The 16,842-nt window shown below is 48.3% G+C and overlaps 1 protein-coding gene across 12 annotated transcripts in view; it reads right to left on the bottom strand.

Moving 5' to 3' along the window:
- Positions 1-16,842, bottom strand: part of NCOR2 (nuclear receptor corepressor 2) — a 1,213,077-nt gene that overhangs the window by 853,077 nt on the left and 343,158 nt on the right. Inside the window, exon 1 of one of the 12 annotated variants that reach the window (XM_085635718.1) lies at positions 12,796-12,931. The exons of the other annotated variants lie outside the window; for them this stretch is intronic. The gene's annotated coding sequence lies outside the window, so the exon portion shown is untranslated. Of the gene's footprint in view, positions 1-12,795; positions 12,932-16,842 lie in introns of those variants that run through there. 12 annotated transcript variants of the gene reach the window in all.

Raw genomic sequence — 16,842 nt, 5'->3', positions numbered from 1 at the left:
TTCTCCACATGGCACTGTTAGAACGTTTTGGCTAGGCACGTCCCCATGCAAGCACTTTGCTCCACAGCTGCAGCAGCCTTCTCAGGCAGCTTCAGACCATTGTTCACCCACAGGGTGAACAATCTTCTCAAAGCGAGAATTCAAGCTGTGGCAGCCCCTATGCAGATTGGGCTCTCTGCTCTATAGTGATACCGTCCATTTCTTCTGCGTACTTGACGGTTACACCTACAGCTGGGTGACAAATTTCAGGCACAACTTGGTAGAGTTTACTTCATGAATTGCACAGAGAGGCCAGAGGGACCTTCCATGAGACATGGCTCTCCTAGCACACTCTTTGGTTCGCCAGCTTCCTCTGGAGTTCCACATGCTGGGAACACATGGGGCTCTCCTCGTGAACAGTCTCTCCCCCTCCATGGCCAGGCACACACCTTTCCTCTCTTAGGGAGGAGACAGGCTTCTACGCACTGCAGGCAGACCCTCAGCTCCTTCAGCAAAAAGTACAGGCTTCAGAGGCTGTCCCTTCACTTTTGGGAGGCTGGATGTCAGGCACACCAGCCCTGGTTACACTCAGCGCGTTGAGAACTCTGTAGGGCATTCCCTTCCTTGGTCAAGAAGGACTTTGGAAGTTACTAAGTGGGGTGGTTTGGATCCCAGTTTCTATACACATTTTCCAGTCAAGGACTGTGGATCCACTGTCTGAAACTTCAGAACAAAGTTTAGGGAGGTTCTCTTTCAAGTGTCCTTCTCTGGCTGCTCTCCAGACACAGCCTTTGTGTAAAGTGATCTTCTCACAGCAGGTTGCACTGAGGCAGTCTCCAAGCTGGAGCACCTACAACATGGGCACAGTGAAGTCTGAGTTTACTCCATGTGATAGTCATCAGCCTTTACGAACGAGTAATCATGGAAAGGCAAAAGGAAAGGCCTTGCCTCGAAATTTCCTCACATTGAAAAACAGAAAACGCAGTCCCACCCTTAACTTAAACCATCAAGCAAATGGCAGTGCTCAGAAAGAACCTTTCTTATAAAACCTTCATGGAGTTCCCAAAGGTGGCCCTGTCTCCATTTCCTTACTTGAGTGTCTGTATTTCTACCCTTCAGGGACAGGAATACAGGAAATAAACTTTCACTGGCTGGGAAAGCTATCTTCAGCCACGCTGAAACCAGGAGCATCCAAAATGGATTCCACTGGCTTCAGTACTCAGACACACACAGAGTCCTACTAGCACACAGGTTCTACATGCCTACTGTACATGCACACAAAATACACACAAGATGTCAGGACAAGGTTCTGATTTTCACATAACAGCGGAACTTTACGCAAGAGGGGTCAGTAGACCACACTGTCAACGATACTGAGGTAATAAATACTAAGGATTCACAAAACACGGTACACTGCGGTATCTGCTTTACATGCTATTCCCAGGACAGGAATCCACTGTCTACTTTGAGAGCATGCTTGCTGTACTCCTCCAGGGCACCGGACATGTCATGGCCCTCAAACTGCCTTTGCGCCCCCACACAATTAGCATGACCTAAAGGGCGAAATAAACGTCAGGATACCAGTTCCCCATGCAGACCGGCAATCAAGGCATGAGAAATACCAATTCACAATCGAGGAACATTCCCGTCCCAACACAGTTACCATGGAAGGTACCAGATACAGAACTACAGCGAAAAGTGAACAAACTGAGGGAGGGGTGAGCTTCTTTATGAAGTGGTGGATGTCAGGGAGCGTAACCTTCAAAAGGGCCAATAAAAAGGGACATTTGATCAAACCCACCCGTATCATAATTACATCCAATTAAACAAATGAGGAAAGGACAAGGAGGAGGGACCTATTTGGGAAACCACTTTAAACAAGCATTTGTAATGCAATAGGACTCGCATTTACGCGAGACCTATTGCGTTGCAAACCGCAAACGCTAGTCATCACGGACAATAGGAGTGCAGGCGGGGGAGGGAGGGGGGAGAAGGGTGAGCGAAGGCATGGACAACCTCATTAGAGAAAATAGTGCTCTCAGTCTAAATAAGACATACCGTGTAACACTCGAAGTAAAGGGGCCAGTAGCCATGGGAGGTCACAAATGGTGACATGGCAGTAAGAATGAGAGACTAACAAGCCTCATAATGAATCAGACGACAGCATTTACAAAGGACAAAAACACAGGCTAATGAAAAATAAGGGCAGGTGACTGGGCGTGGCTTCTCTCCATACTGAACTACCAGAGCTCTTCGCAGAGCAGCAATTGTGCGCTGGCTCACGCTCGACCTAAAAATGATTCAGGCTACGTCTAGCAAATAAGATAGTAGAATGCAGAGAGTATAAACCCATGTTTTGTTTCAGGGAAGTGGATTCTAAGAGGAACCGGGATTACAACAAGGAGAGAGCAGAAGGCAGAGGTTCCAGTTTCCGCATGTGTGGAGTCTGGTCTACACTTTGCATTCTCAATGCTACGTCAGGGAGGTAATTAACATGCACATTTACAATGAGGTTTAAAACCCAACTTCTAAAGTTGTCTGTTAGTCTCATCAGCTCAGTCCGTACTGTATAAGAACTTTAAAATGTAAACTGATAAATACTAGGAATGGACAACTTCTAAAATGTATCAAACTCCACCACCACACCACTCATACACATGCGATGTCCAGAGCACTTGGAAGTTCACCCACATGAGAACTACTAAACCACGACTATGCACTACTAAACCACGACTATTCCAATCTAAAATTCGCTCCTGCATGGAGTTTTACAAAACATTTCAATGACGAGGTTATTTTGGTTACCAATCTACAGCAGCGTGCTACCCCACTATTGCAGTGACCTAGTCCCTCTGTGTGGCCCAGTCACAGCCCAAAGAGGTTCCACGGTGCATACATGTCAACCCTCCCGATTCTGGCAGGAGACTACCTATTTCAAGGCTAGTCTCCCGCCTCCTGATTCCTTTATGTAGAAATCCAATTTGGATTGCCGAATCATGATCTGCTGGAAACAAGGGAGCGTGAGCTCGAAAATATATAATCTGAGCCAGAATGCTTCGCCCATAATTGTTGGAGGAGGAGATTAGAGGGTGTGACCAGACTTGCTAATAAATTTTTGGTATTTTTAGACAACGTATACAAAAGAAAAAAAAAAAGTATAGAACTGATATTAAACTGCCAAAAAGGAAATGCTGATTGTCTGTCACCATGCATACCAAAAGACCTGACTCAGCCAGATTGCCTCTGCTTGAAACTAAGTCAATGGGGAAAATACATTTGCCAGACTATTTTTTTTAATTTGCCCACTTACCTGCTCGAAAATGTTGGCATGTATGAAGGCGGTCCGAACCAACCAGTTAGCTAAAATCTGAGATACGGGATCTCAGCTGTAATCCTCCTGTGGCTGACCAACCCTTCCTGCTCAGCTCCAGGAGACATTCACTCTAGATAACTCCCACAGGAACACATACTATTACAGCCCTATAGAGCGCTGCTGAGGGCTGCACTGGTTGTTAAAGACAATGAACCCGAGTAATAGGGGGCTATACCGGTTGTTAAAGGCCCTGAACAAGAGTAATAAGGGGCTATACTGGTTGTTAAAGGCCCTGATCTCGAGTTATAGGCCAGGGCTGCAGGTGAGGGCCTATAACAAGACAGAGGGCCTTTATTAGCCCTGGGACATTATTAGCCATTGCTACTTCATTGTCTTGAATGGAGCACACAACATTCTAATACATCTTGGACTCTTTTTTCTGACTCCACATAAGGTGTGCCCACAGAACCGTCAGCACATTTTAATATTTGTTTTTAATTTTCCGAGGAGCAAACCGATCGTAGGAAGTGACACAAATGAGAGGTGCGAGAAAACCCGAACCCAACATATTGGCTCACGCCTCAGCTCCTGTTATTACACCGACATCCGCTGATAATGTATATGTCATGACGGGGCTGGGCTTTTCCTTTCTGTGTAGTTTCATAAAGACTTTTTATTGTAAGGGGCACTCGGCACCAAACGTAGCTTGGGCAGCGTCATGCTCGGAGGCAGGCACTCCTGCCCGGAAAGGCACAACCCCTGCAATGTGCGCTCTCTTGCTGAATGCTTGCACGAAAGTAGGTCAGACGTCTCGGGGCTCGAACAGCCCGAAGCTGCGGTTTGTAATTACCAAGCAGGGAGGCAGCGCCGACCCTCTATATCACCGCTACACCTTGCTAGCGCCGAACTGCTGTGCTCCGCCCACTCCCAGGGGGGCTCGCCGCGGGAGGGGCCTTCTTGGCACTGAACGGCAGAGTGTGCAGTTCCACAAAGGCTGCAGCTTACCTCCCGTACGCTTTGATATTTACATGAATACATTTCCCGGCATCGCAGCTATTAAACATAATAATAGCGGAGGATTACCAGTGGCGGCTTCTGTTATTATTGCTGGCACGATCTGATATTAGGAAAATTAAGGCTTGGGAGGGGGGGGGGGCATTCGCGTCATGTATTTTCCCTTACACAGCATGTAAATTGTGATGTTTCTCTCCACAGATACATCACAAAGCTCCCATCTCAGGAGTATGGCCTGGTGTCCCTTGAACCCCTTCCTTCTGAATGACCGAGACTAGTCTGACTGAGAACCCGTGACATACAAATTATGAAAGACTACAAGTACCAGAATTCACTGCTACCTCACTGGGCACCGACGCGAAGTTTAGAAATTCTGAACTGCCGTATCTAGGACAAGCATATTATCTCATCATAAAGTTTCAGATGGCGGAAGTTTACAGCCCAGGAAAATCACCATTGCTTCTGAGTAAAGGTAGTTGTCAGTTTCTGTGAAAAGCCCCCAAGGCCAGAGCAAATGATGAAAAGGTGAGCTCTACTGACGATCTGAGGGTAAAAAGTATCAGACTGCCCACATGCCGAATGTTATAGACTTAACAAGTGACAAGAACAATACATAATGTCGCGAGAGAGATAGCAAGTACCAGAATGCACCGGGTCTCACTCTGAAATAACATTTGAATACTATAAATTCTGGGTTTCCAGAAAAAGGTCCGGAAGAGCTTGCTCCTTGACAGTGTAATACTTCTAAATGCCTACTTAGCATGGCAGCGCGATCGCGCTAAATAAACACACGGGAGCCGGTCTAATTAGATTGCACACGCGGCTCCGACTAACTAGCCGAGGCCACGCCTCTTTATTATAACTAGCTAGCGTCTGACGTCACGCGTCAGCGCTAGCGCACCTCGGCAGCGCGGAAGGCTAGAACGCCTCGCGCATGCCGAACATTACACTCCTTCCAACCTTCATAAAACATCAAGCACAACATGAAAACAAAACGATGGATCTGTTACCAGTTCGACAGTCCTTACAGGTCACACCATATAGTCCGCCAGCTGGGATGATGGTGCCGGGTTCTTCCTCAGGTTGTAGCGGGATGGACCGCCTCTGGAAGGGACCACCTCGGGGGTTCTGCGCCTTGGGGTGTTCGGCTCGACCCGGGCTGGGGAGCTGCCAGGCGGGTTACCCCCTGGGGTGGTTGGGACGGGCTGTGCACCCCCATCCTCGCTCCGACCGTCCTCCACCTCCTGATCTCCTCTCAGCTGGTCGGGATCCGGCCTCTCAGGCTCGGCCCCGGGACGCGGCGGTGTTCCTGGGTGGACTTTCTTAAAGAAGGACACATCTCGCGTGACCGTTTCCGCACCTCTTTGAGCGGTCACCATCGTGCCTGTCCGGCGGGTGACCACCCATGGTTGTGGTTCAAAAGGAAGTCTGATCTTGCTGCCTGGGTAGCGGTCCTTCACGTACACTCGGTCTTGCTGCTGTATCCTGGACTCCTTAGCTCCCCTTCGCAGGCTGGCGTGGTCGTTTGAGCGCCTCCGGTTGGCTAATGTCCTCTCATTGGTGGCTTGTGCCGGAACCCAAGTAGGGTGGTGCGGGATCGTGTCGCTTACGATTCTCCCCATGGTGGCTGACCCGGGCGCTGCCTCGGTTGTGACATGGGGGGGTCAGACGGTATTCCCGCAGGAAGCTGTAAATTGCTCTCTCTAGTGGAGATCCCTCAGCCATAGCGATGCGAATGGTTTTATTGAGCGTCCTCATGAACCTCTCCACCTCTCCATTGGCCTGGGGCCACCGTGGTGTTATCTTGCGGTGAGCGATCCCCCAGCTCTTGAGATACTCTGCGAACTCCTGCCCCTGGAAAGGCGGTCTATTGTCGGTCTTAACCACCCCGAATATGCCATGAGTGGCGATGGTTTTTTCAAACTTCGCGATCACCTCCGTGGCTGCCTGGCTCCCCACGATTTCGACCTCTGGGTATTTGGTGAAATCGTCGATGATGACCAACGCATACCGCCCATCGGGGAGATGTCCGAAGTCGGCACTCACGCACTCCCATGGTCGCAGCGGATTGTCTTCGGTTGCCACTGGGCGAGGGCGCTCCGGCTGTCCTGCGGCTTGGCACCACGTGCAGGTTCTCACCGTCTGTTCCACCATCGCATCCATTCCTGGGAACCATACTTTGGCTCGGAGCCTGCCCTTTGTCTTCACCACTCCTTGATGTTCCCTGTGGGCGAGGTCCACCGCTTGTTGAGCGAGGCTGGCCGGCATGATTAGTCTCGGACCCCGCAGAAGACATCCCTGGGCGTCAACGGACAGCTCACTTCTCACCTTCAGGAACGACTCTAGTGTTAGCTTGGCTTGGGGCGTCCTTCTGTTGAGCGAGGCTTGAATTGTCCTCCAATCCCCCGATCTGACAGCCTCCACTGCTGCTCTCACACACTCATCGCCTTCTGAGGCTTCTCTTATTGCGGCCAAGCTCATTGGGAGGGGCCGTGACCGCTCTGTCACATACCGGACGTACTCCTCTGTATCCTCGGCCTCCTCTTTCTCCTCCGTCGTGGCTTTCCGCGGGTGTCGTGACAGGTAGTCCGCCGGGTTCGTGGCCCCTGGTTTGTACTCCACCCGGTAGTCGTACCCTTGTAGCTGGAGTATCCATTTTTCAATCCGGGGTGGCAGCTTCGAGGACGACCCTTGGAAGAGAGGAATGAGTGGCTTGTGGTCGGTTGTCACCGTGAAATGATGTCCATACACATACACGTGAAAATACCCGCATGCCCAGTGGATTGCGATGGCTTCTCGTTCAATTTGAGAGTACCGCTGCTCTGTTTCGGTCAGGGACCGGCTGGCGTAGGCGATGGGGGCCCACTCCTCATTGTCCTGGAGTTGTGTCAGGACTGCTCCCAGCCCAAACGGACTCGCGTCCACTGCCACGTTGGTGAGCTTGGCCGGGTCAAAATATGAAAGGGTAGTGTCCGCGGACAGGGCCGCCTTCGTCGCTTGGAACGCCTGCTCTTGTTCCGGGCCCCACTGCCACGTGGTGGACGACTTGGTCAGCTCCCTGAGGGGTTTGGTGAGGTCCGGAATGAAACGGCCGCAGAAATTGACCATGCCCAGGAAACTCCGGGCCTCCGAGATGTTCGTCGGAGCTGGGGCGTCTTGGACATCGTTCACCTTGTCCGGGTCTGGGGCCACCCCTTGGTCCGAGAATGTATACCCGAAGAAACTGATTTTATTCTGCAGGAACTGGCACTTCTCCCGGTGCAGGGTCAGGCCTTACTCCTGGATCCTCTTGAGGACCCCCCTCAACCGCTGATGGTGTTCCTCTATGGTTGACGCATATATGAGCAGATCGTCACTCACATTGAGCACGCCAGGGAGCCCACTGAGCACCTCTCTGATGGTATTTTGGAATACCTCGGCGGCACTTGAAATGCCGAAGTTCAGGCGCCGATACCGTCTGAGGCCCACATGGGTGGAAAAAGTGGTGATGTACCTCGAGTCCGGATGGAGGGGTAGCTGGTGGTAGCCTGACCGTAGGTCCATTTTCGAGAACCACCTGGCCCTGTTCAGCTCTCCCAGGATGTCATCAATCGTGGGCGTCAGGTGTCGCTCTCTTTTGACCGCGGCGTTGGGGAGGCGCATGTCTACACAGATGCGGACTTGTCCTGGCTGCTTCGGCTTCCTGGCGATGACGATCGGGGATACCCACGGGGTTGGCCCACTGACCTTTTCAATGATGCCTTGTCTCTCCAGGGCCTCTAGCTCCTCCTCGACCTTCTGCCGCAGGTGGAAAGCAATTCGTCGGTGCCTCAGGGCCACTGGCTGGACCGACGGGTCGATGTGTAGGGATACTTCCTTTCCTTTCAGGCATCCAATGCCGTTGAAGACTTCTCCAAACTCTTCTAGGATGGTGTCCAGTTCCTCCTCCAGGACTGCCATGGCGAACGATATCAACCTCAATTCTTCGGCCGATTACCCGCTCAGCAGCATCCCGCTGCCCTCTTCCGTGACATAGACGGTGGTGCTGATGCTCCTCTCGCCATATTGTATCTCTGTTTGGAAGCACCCAATGAGGGGGATGGGCGTCTTCTGGCCATATGCGAACACTCTAATCTTCGCCCCTCTAAGCGGGGGTTTGGCCCGCAGTTGGTGGTAGACATTGGCGGCCATCAGCTCGATGGAGGCCCCAGTGTCAATCGTCGCCTTTACCTCTTGTTGTTGGACTAGTATGCGACATTTCGGAAGTCTGCGCTTCTTCTTCTGTGGTTGGTGGATTGCAAACACATAATGGACTGGGTATTCTTCGGTGTCGTCGTCCATGTCTTCGCTGTCTGCCTCTTCGCGTACCGCATGGGCCGCCTCCTTCTTGGCTCTGGTGGACCGGCATACCGCCGCAAAGTGGTTCATCCACCCGCAGGCGCCGCACCTTTTCCCTCTGGCCGGGCAGTCTTGCATGCGGTGGGGTTGGCCGCCACAGTACCCACAGTCTTTCTTCTTTGCCTCCGGCTGCCGTTTCCCTCCGGTTTGCCTCCCTTTTGGCCGCACTACGTTCACCGCTTCCGCCACTTGCACTTGCTCCGTCTTCACAGGGCGATGTAAGGCTGTCTCCATGTGCGAGGCTCTCGCTTGCGACAGCTCCTTTGACCGTCCGAGGGTGAGGATGTCCGCCAGGGGCTTTCCTTCTTCCTGGAGGACTGTGACACGAAGCTTAGACGAGTAGCACCCCTGTATGATCTGCCCTCGGATCTCCTCCTGCTCATCACGGAACCCACACGTGCTGGCTAGCTCCTTCAGCCTGCCATGGAACGTATCCAGAGACTCGTCCGCCTCTTGCTTGGCCTGACGGAAGATGAACCTCTCATAGTCTCTGTTCGCCATGGGCTCAAAATGGGAGTTGAGCGCGTTCAGCAGTGTGTGGTACGTCTTCGGCGTGGCTTCCACGAGCGTTTTGTAGATGCGGTGGATGTCTTTACCTCCTAGGTGGAGCAGCAGTGCTTTGCGCCTTTCCCTCGCGATGCCAGCCCCTTCGAAGTAGAATTGCAGGCGGTCTGTCCAATCCTTCCATCGCGGGGCGAGGGACGACGGGGCACCATCAGCGACAAACGGCTCAATGGCGGGAATCGACGCCATCTTGGCACGTGCGCAGCACGCGGTGAACGCTGGCTTCCTCTCCTCTGCGTCGACGCCACCTGGCCTGCACTCCCTCCGGGCGTTGTTTGGTGACCTCCCTCGCGCTGCTGCACCAACCGGGGGCGCGCCTACCTCCGGACGTCGTCCGCGGGACACTCCGGCGCTACTGGGTCGAGGCGATCACACCTGGCATGGGCCTGGATCGGAGGAGGGCACGGTGGTCTGCAGACACCCCGTGGGGGCATGTGCGGCAGCACCTGGGCGAGACATATCCCTTCCAGGCCGTGGATTGGGGCTCCAGGGCACACACAGCAGATTTTTGGAAGGGCCCTCCTGGCACCTGCAGTGATCTTCACCAGGCCTCCCAGCAGGCTCAACCGAGTCACCATGAGGGAAGCAGCATGCACAGGCAACCTGAGAGGACACCAGAAGCATTGTGGGGCGCCAAAATAGCACAGCAGGGCTCACTTGACCCCTCGTCGCCAGTGTAATACTTCTAAATGCCTACTTAGCATGGCAGCGCGATCGCGCTAAATAAACACACGGGAGCCGGTCTAATTAGATTGCACACGCGGCTCCGACTAACTAGCCGAGGCCACGCCTCTTTATTATAACTAGCTAGCGTCTGACGTCACGCGTCACGCGTCAGCGCTAGCGCACCTCGGCAGCGCGGAAGGCTAGAACGCCTCGCGCATGCCGAACATTACAGACAGACTTTCAGGGAATCCAAATATGTAAAATGTACGTGTAAGGAATATAAATGGAACTCGTTTACACTGTGATTGGTTATCCTGAAAACCTGGTGTGGACCTAGCTGCCTTCAACAGACGTAGGATACCCTGGCCAGAAACAAGTGAAACCAAACTACCTTCTCAAACATGCTACACAATGCACTGCAAATGCCACCTGACTGCCTGGAAGTAGTCATCTGAGCACCCCATCCCCATTTTAAATGTAAAACACCCAGCACAGCTTAATAATTGTGGGTGCATCTTCTCTCTGGAATTGGTGATATTTTAATACAAAAAGGTAATATTTTGCTATCTTAGGCCAGAAAATAAATTTCTTAAGCCATATTACAGTTGATGAGAACGCAACACGGGGACATTAATTTCTGGGCACGGAGAACTCTTTACAATATTCATAGAAAAAAATATTATAAGTGATTGAGATTGTACACATTAAGTCACTTTAATACTTCTTAATAATGTTTAACGTAATTACATTTGCTAATATCCACTATGTAAAATCATAAGTACTTCCTAAAGTGTGTTACTATATCAAAGTGGTTTAATATTAGGCTAATAAACAATTAATGGGACTGCTGAAGTATGTGACCTTGATTTGCCTTAATTTGGGTCGTGCTACCAAAATATGTACGATTCTAGCACACAGGCAAAAAATATTATGTTTTTAAATAATTTTAATTGTTGACATTTTGGCCCAGCAGTAAATGTCCAATTACTTTTTTTTCAGGAAAAGGAAATGGGGTTTAATATTTATTCAGTATAACTCAATGAACGAGCAAAACAATGTGTCTCAGCTTATTTTCCAACCTGGTAAACTAATCACAACCAGAGTTTACTATGGGATCCTAACAATTCATATTCACACACCTGGTCATTGTAACATAATATGTTTAGATTTGACTCCTACGGTTACACTTATGTCTCTGTTCTTTAAGAGTTCATCACTGGCTTTCCCGCGAACGGCTGCACATCAGATCAATTCTTTTCCTGAAGTATTGGGCCAAATAAGGACAATGGCTGTCAAACCCATATGGAATAACCCTTAGAAAGGGAATTGGTGAATGATGCAGAATAAACTAAACCCCATACTAAGTAATAACATCATGTTACTTGAGCTCCACTGACGGAAATCCAGAGTCACTTCCAACATGGTAACTGTTGGGCCACTTTGTACGCCAGCGTCATCTTAGGGATTTTGGGAGACCCGGCCAGCAAATATTTTGGGGGCCCCTGTTCGGAATAACTTTGAATTGTATTACATATTTTCCGCTAGTCAATGCTCATTATTGAATTAAATATTAAAAGGTTTGGCTAGAGAAATTTAAGTAAGAAAGAAAAAAAAGTTCACCTTCCCAGGCTGCCCCCCCAGGCAATTGCCACTTTACCCATGCCTTAAAACACCTCTGTTTGTAAGGAAGAACTGCAAACAGAAACAGAGCCAAACTGAAACAGAGCCAAACAGGAGCTTCTTAGCACTTCTAGGAGCACGGAGGGTTTCAAAAGGCCCTTATACTTTTTTATCAGTGAAAGACAAGACAACCTGCAAGAAGGTGTAATTTGCCGCACACTATCAATGCAGACTGCACTGGTATCCAGTCACGTCAAAGCAATCAGCATGCAGCAGAAGACTCTGAGGCAATGAGTCACAAGCCAAGGACAGCTTTCTATGTGCTATGGGGCTGTACGAATATGAACTCATTTAGTTAAATAAAGGAGCGGAAATCCCTCCAACTTGTGTTCATTGTGCCATGGATAATTGTAATCCTTGGTGTTCCTTTTTGCCCCTGCATAGCCCACTAGCCACTTCCCCATGTGAAAATACATTGTGCACTGCAAAAAAATGGAGAATGTAATTTTCTTGGCAAGAGTAATCTGAACATTTTGAATTTAAACACCAGAGCATCCCAAAGTGGTGAAAAAGACGTGGTCTGATCTTTCTTTGGGGTGCAGCAGATATTTTAGTAATGAACTCCACAGAGACCTCAAGAGGTCCTATGTCAGTCCTGTTCAATTGCTTTGCATTCTGGTACTTTGAAACTTTCATTTATAATGGGACTGGGAAAACTACAACGATCAAACAGACACCAAGACGGCCAACAACTAATAAACAATAGCATACATCTTGGAAACTATATAGTTATATACACCGTTTTAAACTGGAAATGTTGTGGAGTGGGTTAGCATGTGGACATGTGGGGCGTGGTAGCTTCACACAGTATATATTTAAGGTTCAGAAGTCCTAGCATGCAAAGTGTTGTTGGCTAAAAGGCCAGGACTGCCTGAAGCTGGGAGTACTATCTATGGTACTTGGAGAGCTAGGGTCTCTGCCTTGCTTTTAGAATACAAAATGAAAACTGCATGTACAAAAGTGTAAGAAGTAGTAAAAAGTGTAGTGGGTGAGAGAAAAAAAAAATCAAACATAGCCCAGCCTAAAATCATGAAGTTGGGAGATAGAGAATAAAGATGAAGCTTTAAGTTTATTGTCATTGTGTCCTTAGTTCAATAAACGATTTTTAATAAAGTGGGTTCATCCTAATTTAAGTGTTCAGAAAACATGAATCAAACTGCTCGAATTTTGAACAACTCAATAATTCTTTATATCCTACTTACTTTGTGTCTTCTCTGTTCTGCTTTTGAAGTGCGTGTCCTTTAATTTCCTTTTCACTTCTGCTTTTTCCATGCAGTGTGTATGAGCAATGTTGAGTTGCTTTTAAGAGAGTTTCAAAGACATAGCATTAGAAGGACTCTAGATAAATGTGATGTCATTTGTGTGCCAATGAAGGGGTAGCTGATTCCTGCCTTCGGCACTTGGTAGGTTTAGGTAAAATGCCTGATTGAAAGCTGCCGTGGGAGAAAGAGAACCTCCCAGTCAGGTTTGGGCTGGGAGGAGCTTAACATTCCAAGGACGGCAAGCAACAGATCCCTCATCGGTGTTTTTTTTTTATTATCAACTAGAGACACATGCTATGGGTAAGTTGTAATTCAACTGAAATGTAGGAGGTGGTGCATTATAAACAACTCGTTTAAACAGTTGGGAGGGAGGGAAGACTGGTGATTTTTGTTAGATTACCTGAAAACCTCATTTTTGCAGCAAATTTTGTATAAAAGTCTAATATTCCAGAAACAGATGCGCAGTTTAATGCCATCATATTTGGTACCCAAGAACTTCAAAGAGAGGGCGTTATAATGAATACAGCTAGACGCCACAACGGGTCTATTTTTCACAGGCAACGTGTGGGTCCTCTGCGGGTTCTGCAATCGGAAGCACATTCACCTTGCGAGGCAATCCTGTAACCAAAGGGGTCGTTCAGCAAGCACCTGTTAGGCTGCCACCCACCTGTGCTGCGTTTCACTGATGTGTGAGGTCTTCGGAAGGGTAAGTTTTAATAATACATTTTAAAATCGTTAAAGCCTCTCGCTCTCCTAACTGCACATTTTGATCTTGGGGGGAGACACTCGCATTCAGACATGTTCACTGACAAAACTACTTCCGCAATCTTGCCTAAAGACGGTACTTCCGGAGAAGGCCGGCCTCGATAGCTTTGACCGGAAGTCCCGCCTTTAGTAAGATGGCGGCGAGTGGCTCTTCAAAGCGACGAACCTCGTGTTCTCCTGGGCTTTCTTCACTGAAAAAAAAAATCAACCTCTCCTTTTTAAAACGAAAAGGTATTTCGTGGAAATTGCATCTACAGCCTAATTTGCTGTTTTCAAAGTTTTAACACTTTGGCGTATACTGTCAATCATCTGTGCCTGATCGAGCAGACTTAACGAGGGGCTAAGACTCCCCGGCCCTTTAGTCGTGTTTCAGCAGTAACTGTTAAATGAATGAAATACAATTTGTTAAAGCGAGCTAATACCCGAGGTTGTCTAGGCGCTAGACTCAATGTAGATGGCCAACTGAAGCAACATAGGTAGAGTGAGCAGGATTACTCTTTAAATGGCCAAGTTTGAAGGGCTTTTCTGAAGGTGAGTAGGTCGGTGTCCTTTTTCAATGCAAGTGGAAATTTCCAAATGCATGTAGATGTGCGAATATTTATTTACAGGAGGCGTGCGCCCTAAATCATTTGGCGCTGTCCACAGTGTGTGAAAGCGGGCTAATTATGTGTCCTGTGTTGGTAAGGAGGTCCGGCCTTTAGCATGGACGAGCTGGGCCCAGACATCCAATATTTTGAGCGGCGCTCGGAGCAGTCTGCTGTGCATTAAGGAAACGCTAAAAGCAGCTCCTGTCGTCTTGTTCATGTCCCTGTGTGCTCATTTCTGTCTAGTTTGCCAGTAAGTGGTTTTAATTCTTCATTATACAGTGGACAATGTTTTTAACACTCAATTGCCCCCTTCCTTGCCCTCCTTCACTTTCTCGCCCTGCTGGCACACACCTACACCGCCATCATCAGGGTGAGGCAGCTAAGCTATCGGTGATTTAGGTGAGCTGGAGGAGGTACAGGGACGTTTGTGTTAAGGGGGGAGTCACTGCTCAGCCAGGGGCTGACCATTGAACACAAAACCCCCGCCTCATTTAATTTCTTAGCATCAACAAGGGTGCCAGATTTCTCTCCGCCCAGGACGTTATCTTAACAAAGGCTGGCTCTGTTGGTAAGGACCTTTATTTTGCATGTTTGGCGAGCAATATACTACGTGTTGGTGCTTGTTCTTTAGTTTTTCGCTGCCTCTCGTTTTGTGAGAGGGTGCTAGATACCGTAGTCAATCAGAACTTGAGAAAGATGACCTCCAGTTTCCCCTCCAACTCTCGAATCGATATAGGGAACGTCCTATTCACTCGGAGTGACCCCCCCCGACATCTGAAGACATAGATTCCTGAAGTAAGGCTATTCACTCGGCCCATTTGCTGTCTACCTTTGTACATATGGAACCCGCTCCGCTTATTGATATAGTATTTCTAGTTTGCGTTTGGTCTACTTGTAGTATTAAAACATTTGTGAGCTGGGGCATACATAGATTACTTTAGTTTCCCAGGATCATACAAAGTGGGCAATCGGAGAAGCCAGAATTAAAAGGTGGCAATTTAGCTAACTAAACACTCGTATACCTTTCGTACTCTCATTCACGTGTCACCACATCGCCTGGGAGCAGTTTCACTGAAAACATGTTTTTTTTAATCCATTGTAGGAATTTGAATGTCACTTCAATTTTTGTCTTGTGTATACTTATTCACATTCATCAAAAGCTTTTCAGAGAGCTGCTAAACCCGAAGTGTACACAACAATATACCAAACATCAAAGGGGAACTTAAAGTTTCACAATCAATACTTTAAACAAGCATTGGCATAGCCAATAGGTCTCGCTTTTGGGACCTTATAAGTATTTAGTTATGCAGCACAATAGCCTTGGTGCAACAACAACGGTTGCATGGCTAAACACTTATAAGGTCCCAAAGGCAAGACCTATTGGCTATGCTCAAGAAAGACATATATAGAAATATCGATTTGTTGGTGTGTAGTATCTGAGCTAAATGTGATTTGGCGAAGTTTCTGCTTTTTGTGTGAAGCTTGTAGCATTCCTATGGACAGCTGTTTGGCTGTAGAAAACTGAAGGCGTGCGAAGGGTGATAAATATGCTACTTTGGAGAAGCCGAATTTAACAGAGCTGCAAGGCATCAATGTAATGACCCATCTTGCATTTCCCAAGACTTCATTCGTGAAAATCAATCAAATGGTAAGTCATTGTCTTTAATATCACAGTGTACCTGTATGTACACACACAGTTGTTCATTGCTCAAGCAGTCCTGGCATCAAAACCATGATACATTTGCAGCAGCTGTAAGCCAGTTAGTCAAACGTCCCCATCTTTCCGTCAAAAGGGATTCGCTGAATGTAGCATGTTATCACAGAAGCAGAGCCCCCTCCCTGCTATGGCGAAAGCGTTGGCTGGTCTAGTGGTGCTGCTGGCACACACACGCACAAGTGACATGCACAGGAATGTACGTACTACAATGTTCACACGCAAGCAGTTAAGTTCATAATTCTGCACACACAATAACACATGGCTTCCAGGCACCCCATGTTGAGGAGGTGACTTTCGGCTAGTCATGAGTAGGCAGCTTGGGTATTTGGCACACAACTCCTACAAAACTGATCTGAACCGCACGGAAGGCGTTTACTCTTTCCCAACTATTAAGACTCCAAGTGTAGTCCAAACGCAAAAATAGCGTAGGCGTACAAAATAAATATAAAAAAAACTTCAACAACTCATCCGAGCCTCCTGCTATGTTGCACGCAATCTTTGGAAGTTCGCCCAGAGAGCTGTGAGCACCAAAGAAAACTAATTTTACATTTAGAAGAAGGGCTGAAAAAAGATTATCTAAATTCAGTGCAGCGCGGGAGCCATATGTTTATTTAGGTGGTACAGAACATAAAGTATGGCCCCGGGAGTTATACTGTATGAATATTTGCCTACAGTTGCACTGAAATGCAAAGTACCTACTGCAGCACTTCGTGCAGGCACACTACAAAATGAAAGTACTGAAAAAACAAGTGATAAAAAAAAAAAATATTGCGCGCCACAGCTAGCGATCTGTTTTCAATTATCGCACCCGTGTCTGAGCACAATAATTGAAAACAGATGTTCCGCCCCCTGAGCCCCAGCTGGGGGACACACATGCATCAAAGGGACCCATGTAGGGGTACAGTTGTCTGTTGACTC

The sequence above is a fragment of the Triturus cristatus genome, chromosome 11 (genome assembly GCF_964204655.1).
Source record: "Triturus cristatus chromosome 11, aTriCri1.1, whole genome shotgun sequence".
NCBI lineage: Eukaryota > Metazoa > Chordata > Amphibia > Caudata > Salamandridae > Triturus > Triturus cristatus.
This window is presented reverse-complemented; position numbering and strand designations above follow the sequence as displayed.